Source organism: Schistocerca gregaria, chromosome 2 (genome assembly GCF_023897955.1).
Source record: "Schistocerca gregaria isolate iqSchGreg1 chromosome 2, iqSchGreg1.2, whole genome shotgun sequence".
In the NCBI taxonomy this organism is placed as follows: domain Eukaryota; kingdom Metazoa; phylum Arthropoda; class Insecta; order Orthoptera; family Acrididae; genus Schistocerca; species Schistocerca gregaria.
The window spans coordinates 207,677,753-207,692,110 of record NC_064921.1 but is presented as its reverse complement, the minus strand read 5'-3'; the positions used below and the strand labels follow the sequence as shown (position 1 = coordinate 207,692,110).

Here is a 14,358-nt window from a genome sequence, read left to right as displayed (position 1 = left end):
AGCTGTGCTTAGCAAAACACTGATACTCTCAAAACAGTCATATAGATTACTGCTATATTGAAATTAACGCGTTATCTTATATATCCAGTATACAATACAGTTGCAGTGATAGGTGAAATCAGAATTTTTTTTGGTAATATTTTATTGGCTGCTTGCAGAGACGAGCTCAAAATTACCTTAGTGTAGAGAAGTGTCTACAATCCGCATTCTCATTTGCATTCTAGTGGTAGTTTTTGGAGCAAATGAGTTCATAGTCGAACTACGCCACGCCTACTGATTACTTGTGAGTAATGTGTGTTGCTACGTCTGCTGGTATTTCATTTGTTCTCTGTACATCGTAGGCGTTATAGTGTTGATAGTCGTCTGACTGCTGACGTCTCGTCGAGATGTCACCGTCTTTTAATGAGCATTCAGTATTAAACCGCGTTACAGCTGTTACTTTAAGCTGCACACGTTCATTTGGCTAAAACTGGTTGAAGGCTATGTTAAGTTGTCCGTCATATCCTATGGAAACTTAACAAAATCAGCAAAAATTAACTGTAACAACCAAACAACTAGGCAGAGTTAGACGGACGTTGAGTATAACTATTGCACAACTTCTCCAACCACGAAAATATTATTTCAGTTGCCGGTGATCACTCTCTCGGATATTTGCCATTCTAGAGGGGTGGGTTAACCGCCGGGACAGGATTTCACTCTGTGAGTTTTTCTGTAGTTTGATTTTCGCACTCGCCACATTATTTACAAAAAAAGTACACCCGTAATCCGCAAGAAAATCACCAAACTGCGTGACTTAACACTTCATTTCTGGTATAGCGGTAGTATTACCCCTTGGTGTCTTCCACCCAGTACCTCATTTTACTTTCGTCGTGAATCGTAATTTCGAAACCCAGTACTAAAACAGTCCATTTAAAGACTAGTCATAGAAATAAATGCGAATGCAAATTTAATACGGAATTTTAGATGTATCTACCAGAATTATGCGTGATGTAATAAAGGAGCTCTTTAAAATGGTCCATTGCCCATCAGAAACACAAAAATTTAAACTGTAGTAATATCGGTTTCTGCCGTCGCTGCCGTTCTTCAGATCATGAGATGGCAGTAGTTCACTCGCGGGCATATTGAAAGCATAAAATTTCTCATTGTGGCACGAGGCAGGCGATAGTATCAATGAAATTTTGATTGCTATTTTGTTACACGTTTCACACTGATAAAAACAAGCATAAAATAGAACTGCGTAATCGCTTTGTTCACAAGGTTTTATATATAACATCACGTTGCCTGCGTTTCGTTCGGGTTGATAATATGGAATACAGTGACATCTTAAAATTATTTGTTTTAGGTCGTTCAGCATCGAGAATGTTCATTAAGTTGTGAAGGAAACCCGATCATTCATTTTCAACAAGTAAGAAACTGATTACTGATTTCAAATGTGGCTCTTCACACCTTGAATTTGCTCCATGCGAAGGATGTAACAAAACTACAATCACTGATGAAGTCATCAAGAAAATGTACAGTATTCTATTGCTTGATATCCGATAATGGTATACGAATTAGCTGCAGCCACAGGCATTCCGGAGGAAGCAGTGTGGTACGTTTGTTTGAAAAATTAACGAAGACAGATTTTTATAGATATAAGTGTCTCATATTTCCTGAATGATTACCAAAAGAAGTTACGAAAACAAATTTTTCATGACAGTCATGACCGCTTAAAAACATGCCGAGCTAACAGCGTGCATCAAATTTGTTACTTTGTGTGAGATGTTGTTCCAGCATTTTATCCCAGAAACAAAGCAGTAAGCAAAATAGTGAGCGGGCGCCGGTACTGTCTACCGAAGAAGGTCTGCATTTTACGGGCTGTAAAATGGACACTAGTATTAAATATCTTGAAAATAGTGGCTATACGCGAGATGAGGCGTAGACCAAAGGAAAATAAGTCTCCAGGGTAGCGCCCTTGCCCACAAAGATATTTTTGCGATGGAAAAATTATGGGATTAAAATTAAGAATGATTTGTAAAATCTGCCATATTTTTCGGATTTACACTCTCTGACTCTCCCATATCCTCATAGCTAACGAAATTTGAGGAATTGAAACCTGTAGGCTGTAATAAACGTATTAGTTTAGCAGTAGATAAGTATTTTAAAAACCTTGAAGAACCACACTATTGGGACTTTTTTTTACTAATTCAGGATAATCGTTCGCCAACTTGAGTTTCTGTAACTGGGGAAAATATAAAAAAATATAAAAAGTAAGGATATTTTAACTTAAAATACTATATCTACACCCTTAAGCAACGGTATTGTCTTATGTTTGTATACAAAATGGAGAAACATATTTGAAAAATAAAATAATGTTGTGATAAGGTCAAGACTTGGTGAAGAAAGATACAATTAATCTAATGCTTTGATTGTCGACGCCAGTTACTGCTATTACTAAAAGCATTGATAAGGTTTATAAAATGTACACGACACTGAACTCGCGTTAAAGAGGAGCATGATTTGAATCCTTCGTCGGACATTCTAGTTTAGGCCTTCAGTTGCTTCTCTAAATTACTTCAAGCGAGTAAGTAGGCAATTATTTTCACAGGAAAGCGGTTACACTCGTTCTGGATGATGTCGTGTAGAAAACTGACCCTTTACCTCTTTATAAGTATCAAATAGGCAAGCCAAATGAACATATAAGGCAAATGACTTTTGTGCACTGCAGTGAGGAGAATGTGTTCATGAACAATACTGATGGAAGCGCGAGTCACCTTGCCGCTACCTGACTTACCTCTAGTATTTGCGCGACTTTTTCGTGTGCGTTGCGGCGGCGAAGTCAGCGACTATTCTAAACGGTAACACCTTCCGTATGCACTAACTGATCAACACAGAGAAACGTTTACAGCTTCAGAACACTTGTCACGCCAGGCACTCGTTTTTTTTCGGAACAGACACTCGGGAAAAGATGGATGCTCCAAACGACGTGTGAACAGCCTACCAAGGCAGACACTAGCGCTCTTCCGCCGCCTGCAGATATATAACAGCGACGGCAGCCGCTCGGAGAAGTAGCGAGATAAGGATTAGATCCCATGAGATAACAGGGAAACAACTGGCCGCACATTGCTGCGCCATGACTCGCATCTTCGCGATTCTCAGAGTAAAATAAATATATCTGAGAACTGACTTAATAACCAAGAGAGGTGTAAGTGGGAATAATTCACTGGGATCATATACGGAAGTAGCCGAGTGCACTAGGATAGTCCGTTGCAACAGAGCACTGCCACTTCCTGTGACTTACACAAACTGTGCATCTGTTGCTGTTGTTGTTGTTGTTGCTGCTGTTGCTGATGCTGCTGCATGACGATATCACTTTGAAGGCATCCAACAGTCAAATAGTTAGTGTCTCCTCCAAAATGTGGTTGATTTTTACAAAAGGAAACAGTTTAAAGCCACCCGTTAAAATATTTGTGAAAACAGTGCACAGCAAGCAAGCATGCACGAAGACACCAACCATACGTATAGAAGCAGTATGTCATCTTGGTGTAAAGCCCTTGATAAAAGACTAGAAAAGATGGAGAAGTAACTAAAAAGTGTGTCACTGACTACTCACTAAAATTTAAGTTAATGATCCACACATTGTGTAACACACTAAAAGCTTTACCATAAGATATTGAGAGGAACTCTGACAAAGGGCAAAATTTTAATGAACCTTCCATTTTCAACTAGACTTGCTCTTGTATCTTCACCTCGGAGCGACATTAATGTTGATCTTATTATTGGTCTTATTACTTATCAGGTTTTTTTGGTCGTTCTGCATAAAAGTCGATGAAAACTTCTTAGTACACTGATTTCGTTTGTCATTAGTCTTTAGACTGCTTTAAGCCCTCCGCCACATCTGTTTGACCTGTGACGTACATCATTACCAGTATATTAATTTAGTTTAGGCTTCCGATGTGCCGGCCGTGATGGCCGAGTGGTTCTAGACGCTTCAGTCTGGAACCGCGCAACCGCTATAGTCGAAGGTTCGAATCCTGCCTCGGGCATGGATGTGAGTGATGTCCTTAGGTTAGTTAGGTTTAAGTAGTTCTAATTCCTAGTGGACTGATGACCTCAGATGCTAAGTCCCATAGTGCTCAGATTCATTTGAACCACTTGAACTTCCGAGGTTTTCCTAACTCGATTAAGGCAAGTGCAGAGATGGATCTTTCGTGAAAGAACAAAACTTGTTTTGAGGTACTAGCAGAAGTAAAGCTGTGAGGACGGGGCGTGAGTCGTGCTTGGGTAGCTCAGTTGGTAGAGCACTTGCCCGCGAAAGGCAAACGTCCTGAGTTCGAATCTCGGTCCGGCACAGTTTTAATCTGCCAGGAAGTTTAACTAAAGTTTAACTTCGTTCGTTTTTTTCTCTTCATCTCACGGTATCTGTTACTAGGATAGACCTTAAGAATTTACAGATTTCTGCATGTAAGATCCTCTGTGTTTTTACTCTTCTCGCACTCTTTCTATTACCAATCTCTCTCCCCACCCAATTCAACGTGCACTGACTTCTTTGAAATTATTTCTACACTTATGTTTTCAGGAATTGTTACATCTCCTCTGCGTCTACATCTAAATCCGTGTTCAGCAAACCACTTTGAATTGCATAGCAGAGGGTACTTCTGCACTGAACCAGATATGAGGGCCAGAGGGTGTTTCTCGATTGTGCCAGTTATGAGAGGTTTTTCTCGTTCATTTCACATATGGAGTGCAAGAAGAATGACTGCATAAACTCCTCTGTGTGCCCTGTGATTAGTCCAATCTTTTCCAAACAGTCAGTATGATAGCGATACGTAGTGGTTGCAGTATATGTCTAGATTCATCACTTCAGTTTGGTCCCTGAAATGTACTAAGCAGGACTTTTCGGGATAGGTGTTCGGCAGTTCAGTTCTTTCAGCATCTCCGTGACGCTCTCGCCTTGCTCAAACAAACCTGGCCTGCTCTTCTTCGTATAGGTTCAATATCCCCTGTTAGTCGTATTGGTACATTTCCAACACATTTGTGCAATATTCTAGAACAACTCGCACTAAAAACGTCATTTGTAGACTGATTGCATTTCGCTAATATTCTAGCAATGAAGTCTGTAGTAAGTCTTCTACCTATTTAACCTTCAACTGAGCCTATATGATTGTTACATTTCGTATCCTTGCAAATTGTTACATCCAAGTATTTGTATAGTTCACAGATGCAGATCATGCATAGACGATGCTTTTGCACAAGAACAGGTAACTCATAAGAAACAATTTCATTTGGAAACTCACCTAGCGCTGGGTGACCAGACGTACCGTATTTTAGGGGATCGTCCCTTATTAACTTACGTGTCCCGTTATCCTGACAAAATAAGTACGGGCCGTATGTTGTCCCCTTTCTCATTAGTTTCATTAATCGTCCTGCATATTGTGGAACAGTGTGTTCAAAGAATAAAGAAAATACAATCTTTGGTTAAACCGACCTGAACGAGGTCTATCGTTGTCAACTTCCTTACATCTCAAGATAACTTCTGCAAGACTTTGCAGCTCATTACTGCGTTTGCTAGCTCTACATCTCACTAATGCTAGTGCCGAAATGATTTATAAATTGATGGAAAGAAGAGGTTTAATGTCTAGGTTGTTAAGGGCTAAGGAAATAGTTATAAGTAAGATTCATTTTCAGAGTACTTCGTGTACTGATTTTTATAAAATTCCGTTCGAAAATATCACACTCCTGAATGAGTGGCGTTCTTCTGAAAAATATAACAAAAAAAGATTTTTCAGAAACTAGCCACGGCGAAACCTCGAGTTGGCTCTGAGCACTATGGGACTCAACTGCTGTGGTCATTAGTCCCCTAGAACTTAGAACTACTTAAACCTAACTAACCTAAGGACATCACACACATCCATGCCCGAGGCAGGATTCGAACCTGCGACCGTAGCAGTCGCACGGTTCCGGACTGCGCGCCTAGAACCGCGAGACCACCACGGCCGGCAAACCTCAAGTCTAATTGACATTGATAAATAAGTAACTTATGTAAATAACTATCATTTTCTACCTTGGTGAAAGACATTGTTATTTTAAAGTGGTAGATTGTTTTTGCACGTGACAACAATAAACAATAACATATTTACTCATTTACAAATTCAAAGTTTTTTACAGTTTTTTGGTGCGCATTTTAAGAAAATGGTACGATAATCTATGTAGCTGTAGCATGAACCAAGTAGTTTAACACACTTCTACTATACAGGTATAAATAAGGATATAGGTACAGGTATAAATATGGATATAGGTATAGTTTACACAAAATTAGATACATTTCAACTTCTGATTTGGGTGTCATACTTTGATTCTGGAAATCTGTTCACTGTAACCTAACATTTGTGGATGATGAAAAAGCATGTGACAAAATTCGCAAACACAAGCTATGGACAAGAATGGAAAAAAGATGAATCTATCCAAGTCACAAAAAGCGAATTCATGGACACCAGAATTAGAACTGATTTGGGTAAAGAGATGAAACTTGAAATACAAAGAAATCAAGGAGTATAAAAAGGGTGTAGCTTGTCACCAACATTATTCAATATCTATATAGATGATATGATCAGGGAAACCATAGTACATAGAACAACATCGGGTATAAATACTGCTGGAAATAAATATATTAACACGATGTTGTCATACATGACGGCGGAGATGAATGACAAATGACATTACATAAACTATATGAGGTAATTGCAAAGTACAATCTGTCTATATCTACACATAAAACTACAACCATTGCCTTTTTAGGTACTCACCCAGTACAAACAAAAATACTCCTCAATAATAAACCGATAGAACAGCAGCCCCTTTCAAATATTTAGGATGTGACATGATATAACATCAGAAAATGGATATACAGAAAACAACTAATACTTAGTAGCATATATGTGGTACAATAAGAAGAAGACTTAAAAGTAAAACAAGGCAAGAGACACTACTGATATTTTATAAAGTCTTGGTAATTCCTACTTTATTATTTGGGACAGACAGTTGGACACTGAGAAATAGAGAATTATGGCAATTATAAGCATAAAAAATGAAATGTCTAAGACTTTTGAGAAGCTGCGCTAGCAGCAGGACAAAGTTCGTACGGCTCCATGTTGCATTGTAGTCAAATTTATTCAAGGGGCGGACCCTAGATGGCGGCGATAGATATGGCAATGTCAGAATGACGTCATGGCGGAAAATTGAAATAATGGCGGGAAAATTGGTCAAGTGGACTACCTCCACTAACCTAATCCCTTCCCCTCCCTCAGAAAATGGCAGGAAGTTCAAATTTTGGTGGAAAAAAGATCACTTGAGCTACTTCTACTAACCTAAGAAAGTGGTGGGGAAAAAGGTCACTTGAGCTACCTCCACTAACCTAAGTCGTCCGACCGCCACCTCTTCCTTGGAATTGGTGGGAAAAGGACTCAGCCTGTGCTGGGCTGCTGGATGGGATGGAAGTAAGTCTTTATTTTGCAGGCAGCCTTTATTTGAACAATTTTTAGGCATTAGCTCCATCCAGGTAGTTCACCATGAGGTCCGGAGTCCAACTGGCCCAGTACACAGTACTACCACCAGAGAGCATTATCATCCCACGGCGGTCTGGGGGAAAATGGCGGGAAAAGGATTCAGCCTGTGCTGGGCTGCAGAGAGAGGAAGGGGAGTACTTTATTTATTCTGGTACATTTATTTAGCGATGGATTTCACATAGTTTATTCGTTACAGTGATACAAAACACACACTCTGACGTGCTTGGGTCACAACACAAAGCCTACAGACGTACAAACCACTTGTAAATTATCGAAATAATGCAGTACACTGATGTACAGACACGCAACCAACTCGTAAATTACCAAAATAATGCATTGCACACCCTACAGAGCTCCAAACTACTCGTAGATCACCGAAATCATGCTTGTAAAACTCTTTGCAGACTCACTCACTAATTGTAAACTGTCGAAATAGTGCATTGCACAGCCCACAGACCTGCAAACTAGTCGTAAATCATTGAAATAATGCATTACACAGTCTACAGACACAAAAACAACTCATAAATTATCGAAATAATGCATGTAAAACTCTCTGCAGACACGTTCACTCATTGTAAACTCTCGAAATTATGTGTTGCACAGCCCACAGATATGTTCACATAATAATGCAAGAGTCACGAAAACAATTCCTTAACTGTCGAAAAATAATGCATGTGTAACACTATGCAAACACACCTACAATGCTTAAACAGCCGAAAATGATGCAGTGCACATAAAAACGCTTTTGAACTATCATCAACTGCAACGTATCAGTGAACTCTTCCCTACAGAGTCCCTAGGTATGCATGCCAGGCGGTGCGATCATGCCAGTCCAATACGCAATACGCCTATGAGCCATGTGCACATGTTTACCATTGCTGGCGTGATGACTTTCTACCTGAGGTCCACCAAAGACCTAACTGCCAAGCGACTCACTATCATAGGCGCAGTAAAAGATTGTCAGTGTTATACTGACTTCACAGATCATGCTATACGAATCTGTTGCAATGTTTTCCAGAATAGCACAGGGTGCATTGTTCCTAGCGATCCTAACGGAACATGCGCGCTGCGCACGTTTACTGTGGCTGATGCATACCAGCAAGTCCAGCGTCAAGTGAGAGACGTCTGACTAGCTAGTCGCCATAGCAGGTGCAGCTAAAACATTCTCAATGTTATAATGATGTCAGATGACTATGTAAATAAGAGGCAAGTCTACCTCTCGGAAATCATAAAAAGTCACAGGAATAGTTAATGGTCGCTTTTGTAGGAGCTTTCGTGATGTATCAGCTTGTCTGCATGGAAATTGTTATCCTAACAGGACCTGTTAAGGAAACAGCCCAGTATAGCGTTGAATGCATTCCTCCTGATGGTCCTAATGTCGCACCCCGTCATGTGTTACCCTCCCTGGAAATCGTTAAGTCCTGCTGTCAACAAACATCTCCAAAACGCAAACGTTCTCACCGCTGTGTAGAGGCTCCTGTGTCCCAGCATTAAGGATGTCTTGATAATGAATGGAGCATTCTGCTTGGCTCTTACTGAATTTACCCCCTAAATCACTGATGCTGACGATGTGAAAGCATTGTCCACCTTTTTGTTTCTGCAGATGAGACATTCAGCGTCAAAACTATTTTGTACAGATTGCCGTATTGCACTGACAGTTAAACCCTGCAAAAGTGACTTACAGATCATCAAATACGGAAAGACTTTTGCTCCATTACACTGCTCTGCCACTGAGGACAGTAGCTTGAATATTTCAGTACGAAACCCATCTCTACATACCACATTGATGCAGTACACATACAATTCGTATCAAATACTATACAAAGTCGCCCCTTTTGCATCATGCATATAGCTATCGAGCACCAGACATTTGTACATATACTGCGCAGACAGACAGTATAAGTATATGCACCAATGTACTCTTCGCAGCACTAGATATTTCCTGCGAGGTCGAGTAATCATCCACTGCAGCATATGGCCATAAGTCATCTGCTCCTGAAGCATGACCAGAGCGCCCTCAGTTCACCAAAGTCACTCTCCGAACTGTTGTACAAAGCTGGGCTCGTTTCCATTCAGCATAAAGGTGTTACTGTTTCTGGCTCCTGCTTCCTTGCTTACTTTCTACACCCATCTCCAGATTCTGGGATTACAAGAAAATACGTAATTTCACATTGTTTTCCAGAATATCATACCATTTACGCGATACTTTTCGTTATCAAGGACATAGCAATATCGCTTGCATAGCAGTATGGTGATGCGCAACATAACTCTGAAGATATAGCCTGGAAATTATTTTCCTAGAAACCCGAAACTATAGCGAGATGGAACGTGCTGTAAACAACTCAGTAACTAGAAACGTATCCCGTCTGTGAAGACCTTTACGTGAAAACTCGAGAAAGATAGAGGAAATTGATATTTTCACTTTCAGAATACCGATGCCCATGATGTAACGCGTTCCGTATCATCCCTATAATTTACAAAGTCAACTAAGGTGTTTCTCATGTCACCACAATCGATGTTCTCTCAACCAAATAAAGATTGGAAATTTGAAGAAGCAGTCAATCGGACACTTTACATGGGAGAGAAAAACGGTCAAGTGCAAACACACGTTCATATTGAATCTTCTCAAATTTCCACTCGATTACGAAAGCTATCCAACGCATTCTAGGTCTTAGTTAGCTAATCGGCTGTCTAGAGGACGGCACGGTTAAATCAGCTACATTACTGCCTCCCAACAGGCCTCATCATTTGCACGGCTCCTGCTGTTAGCGGGAAACGTGAATCGCCCAGCCACAGGCCACCATAGCCGTTTGTGCGCCATGCACCCCTGGACAGAATCGTCCTAGGAAACGAGCCTCATACATATTTGGTTGCTATACTTACAATTAAATATTACAATCATGGCCTCAATTGGATGACATTCGACAATGAGTGAAGTATCAGAAATAAACCCTTCTGAAATAGAAATATCCGTACCATTCTTATGACTTGACATACTCTTCCCTTTCCTAGCACAGTATTCCACGTCAAATCGATACCTTCCTTACGACGGTTCAAATGGCTCTGAGCACTATGGGACTCAACTTCTGAGGTCATTAGTCCCCTAGAACTTAGAACTAGTTAAACCTAACTAACCTAAGGACATCACACACATCCATGCCCGAGGCAGGATTCGAACCTGCGACCGTAGTGGTCTCGCGGTTCCAGACTGCAGCGCCTAGAACCGCACGGCCACTTCGGTCGGCTCCTTACGACGGGACATAGTCATTTCCTTTGCACGTCTTGGAACACAAACATATACTTTACAAGCCAGATGCTCAAGATGAACCTATCAACCATCCCCTACTGTTGTTGTTGTTGTGGTCTTCAGTCCCGAGAGTGGTTTGATGCAGCTCTCCATGCTATTCTATCCTGTGCAAGCTTCTTCATCTCCCAGTACCTACTGCAGCCTACATCCTTCTGAATCTGCTTAGTGTACTCATCTCTTGGTCTACCTCTAAATTCTTTCCCTTATTCTGTCAAGTTGTGCCACAAGCTCCTCTTCTCGCCAATTCTATTCAATACCTCTTCATTGTTTATGTGATCTACCCATCTAATCTTAAGCATTCTGCTGTAGCACCACATTTCCAAAGCTTCTATTCTCTTCTTGTCCAATCTGTTTGTCGTCCATGTTTCACTTCCATACATGGCTACATTCCATACAAATACTTTTAGAAACGACTTCCTGACATTTAAATCCATATTCGATGTTAACAAATTTTTCTTCTTCAGAAACGCTTTCCTTGCTATTGCCAGTCTACATTTTATATCCTCTCTACTTCGACCATCGTCAGTTATTTTGCTCCCCAAATAACAAAACTCCTTTACTACTTTAAGTGCCTCATTTCCTAATCTAATTCCCTCAGCATCACCCGACTTAATTCGACTACATTCCATTATCCTCGTTTTGCTTTTGTTGATGTTCATCTTATACCCCATTCCCTACTACTAACTGTAATACTTCGCCAATTGATTGCTGGCGATACAATATAATACCGAGAGAAAATCAGCGATGGGTGGACATATCTCATGGGTTTTTCTTGCGAGTGGTACCACTGTGTCTTAGAAAGACAGGTGTAATCGTCTTACAAACCGCCAGATGTTAAAAAACACGATCACAACCACTTCTATATGTTTTGCATGTTTTGCCACAAGCAGTATTGGTTCTACAGGAGCACAAAAGTATCCATGTTAAAAGTTATACTGACTTTATAAATTGAGGTATGGCATCTCTGAATCAAGTGGTTTTTCCAGACAAATACCGTGACACTGAATATAGGCGGTGATCGCCTGAGTGTCTATTATCAGCCCAACAGTTCGGTTACACATCGCCAATGGTGCAACCTCGTAATAAAATTACCGAATTTAGAAAGTGATTCGGCTAAAGGATATTGTATGAAACCGCTATTTGCATTTCGCTCATGCCGCCGCTAGATATTTATCCAGTATTTATAACGCATTTTGTCTCAATGCCACGTCAGAGATTCGGCGATATATAGCTGTGTTATAGGCGATGGTTGATTGAGAAGGATCGCAAACAGTAGATGGTGTGCTGATTGAGGTCGTAAGAAATGTACACTAGCTTTTCAGATCTCTAGTGCTACACCTTCCAGTAGAAATGATGTCTATGATTTCGCATCAAGTCTTTCCATTCAACCATATACCCGTGTTGTATCTTATGGAGTAGTCCAGAAGTCCTTTAATTATTACAGCCACTAGTGAATTGTATTTCTTGTACTCTCACATCTCGAAACTAGCCACCTTTTTCGAACCTATTTGCTACAGTAAAATTTTAGATAATCCTTATGCCTCTTGTAACTGCTGCCATTGCTGCAGCTTTGCGCATGAGATCGTTTCAATTGAAGTCGGAACTGAGCAGAAGTCAGAGAGAGCTATGTTCAAAATGGTTCAAATGGCTCTGAGCACTATGGGACTCAACTGCTGTGGTCATCAGTCCCCTAGAACTTAGAACTACTTAAACCTAACTAACCTAAGGACATCACACACATCCATGCCCGAGGCAGGATTCGAACCTGCGACCGTAGCAGTCGCGCGGTTCCGGACTACAGCGCCTAGAACCGCATGGCCACCGCGGTCGGCTACTACAGGTACTATATACAACTTGGAGAAGACATTTTCATGAGATTTTTAGCATATGTTTAATACATGTATCATTTTTATCATCAGTGATATACAGGACAAAGCACAACACATGTGTGTAGCGGGTGGACTATGTGAGGAACCCGGAATCTCCACTGAATTAATGCTAGAAACTGAGAAAAAGTAATTATTGGTAACTCAAATGATCAGTATTAGAGTATTACAAAATCGTGATAATAGTAAGAACCTTTCGAAAATAATTTAGTTTCTTGACTGAAGCAGAATGGAATCATTTACTTTACCCCTCAGGAAATTTTGTTTTACCACTCAGGGGGTAATTGCGCCAGGCTGGGAAACACTGCAATAAAGAGACTGCCTACACTACGCTTCTCCGTTCTCTTTTGGGGTACTGCTGCGCAGTGTGGGATCCTCACTTGATAGTATTAACGGAGTACACCGAGAAAAAAATGGTTCAAATGGCTCTGAGCACTATGGGACTCAACTGCTGTGGTCATTAGTCCCCTAGAACTTAGAACTACTTAAACCTAACTAACCTAAGGACATAACACACATCCATGCCCGAGGCAGGATTCGAACCTGCGACCGTAGCACTCGCACGGTTCCGGACTGCGCACCTAGAACCGCGAGACCAACGCGGCCGGTACAACGAGAAAGTTCAAAGAAGAGCAGTACGTTATGTACTATCGAGAAATAGGGGAGAGAGTGTCACTGATGTGATAAAAGGTTTGGAGCGGCCGTAATTAAAAGAAAAGCGTTTTTCGTTGCCGCAGAAGCTTACTATGAAATTTCAATAACCAACTTTCTCCTCCGAATGCGAAATATTTTGTAGACGACGAGCTACATAGGGAGAAACGTCATCATAATAAAATGCGGGAAATCAGAGCTCGCACAGAAAGATAGAAAGATATAGATGTTCGTTTTTCCGCTCGCTGTTCAAGAATGGAATAATAGAGAAATATTGTGAAGGTGATTCGATGAACCCTCTACCAGGCACTTAAGTGTGATTTTGCGGAGTATGCAAGTAGATGTAGAAGTGGATGCAGAACTTTAAATATTAGGAAGTATCTACTGAAAGTCTTTGTTTGGAGTGTAGCGTTATGGGGAATTGAAATGGGAATGAGTTCAAAATGGTTCAAATGGCTCTGAGCACTATGGGACTTAACTTCTAAGGCATCAGTCCCCTAGAACTTCGAACTACTTAAACCTAACTAACCTAAAGACAGCACACACATCCATGCCCGAGGCAGGATTCGAACCTGCAACCGTAGCGCCTAGAACCGCTCGGCCATCCCGGCCGGCTGGGGATGAGTGGCAGTACAGATAAAAAGAGACCAGACGCTTTTGAAATGTAGTTCTACAGAAGAACGCAGAAGTAGGTCGGTAAACTAATGATGTGGAACTAAGTTGAAGTGAGGAGAAACGAAATAAAGGCACATCAGTTGATAGTATGCTACCTGAGGCATCAAGGTATAGTCAGTTTGCTAATGGAAGGACGGGAGAGGTGGAGAAATTGTAGGAGACCAATCCTACTGTTAGAATGTTTAAGTGGATGTAGGTCACAGTAGTTATGTCGAGGTGGGAAGAATTGTACATGACTGACTAACGTGGTGAATTACAGTAAAGCAGTCTACAGAGTGAAGACAACAACAACAAC

The 14,358-nt window shown here is 40.8% G+C and overlaps 1 protein-coding gene across 4 annotated transcripts in view; it reads right to left on the bottom strand.

The window, feature by feature from the left end:
- LOC126336702 (caspase-1-like) overlaps positions 1 to 14,358 on the bottom strand; it is a 526,262-nt gene that overhangs the window by 192,536 nt on the left and 319,368 nt on the right. The window contains exon 1 of one of the 4 annotated variants that reach the window (XM_050000661.1): positions 2,774 to 3,006. The exons of the other annotated variants lie outside the window; for them this stretch is intronic. The gene's annotated coding sequence lies outside the window, so the exon portion shown is untranslated. Of the gene's footprint in view, positions 1 to 2,773; positions 3,007 to 14,358 lie in introns of those variants that run through there. 4 annotated transcript variants of the gene reach the window in all.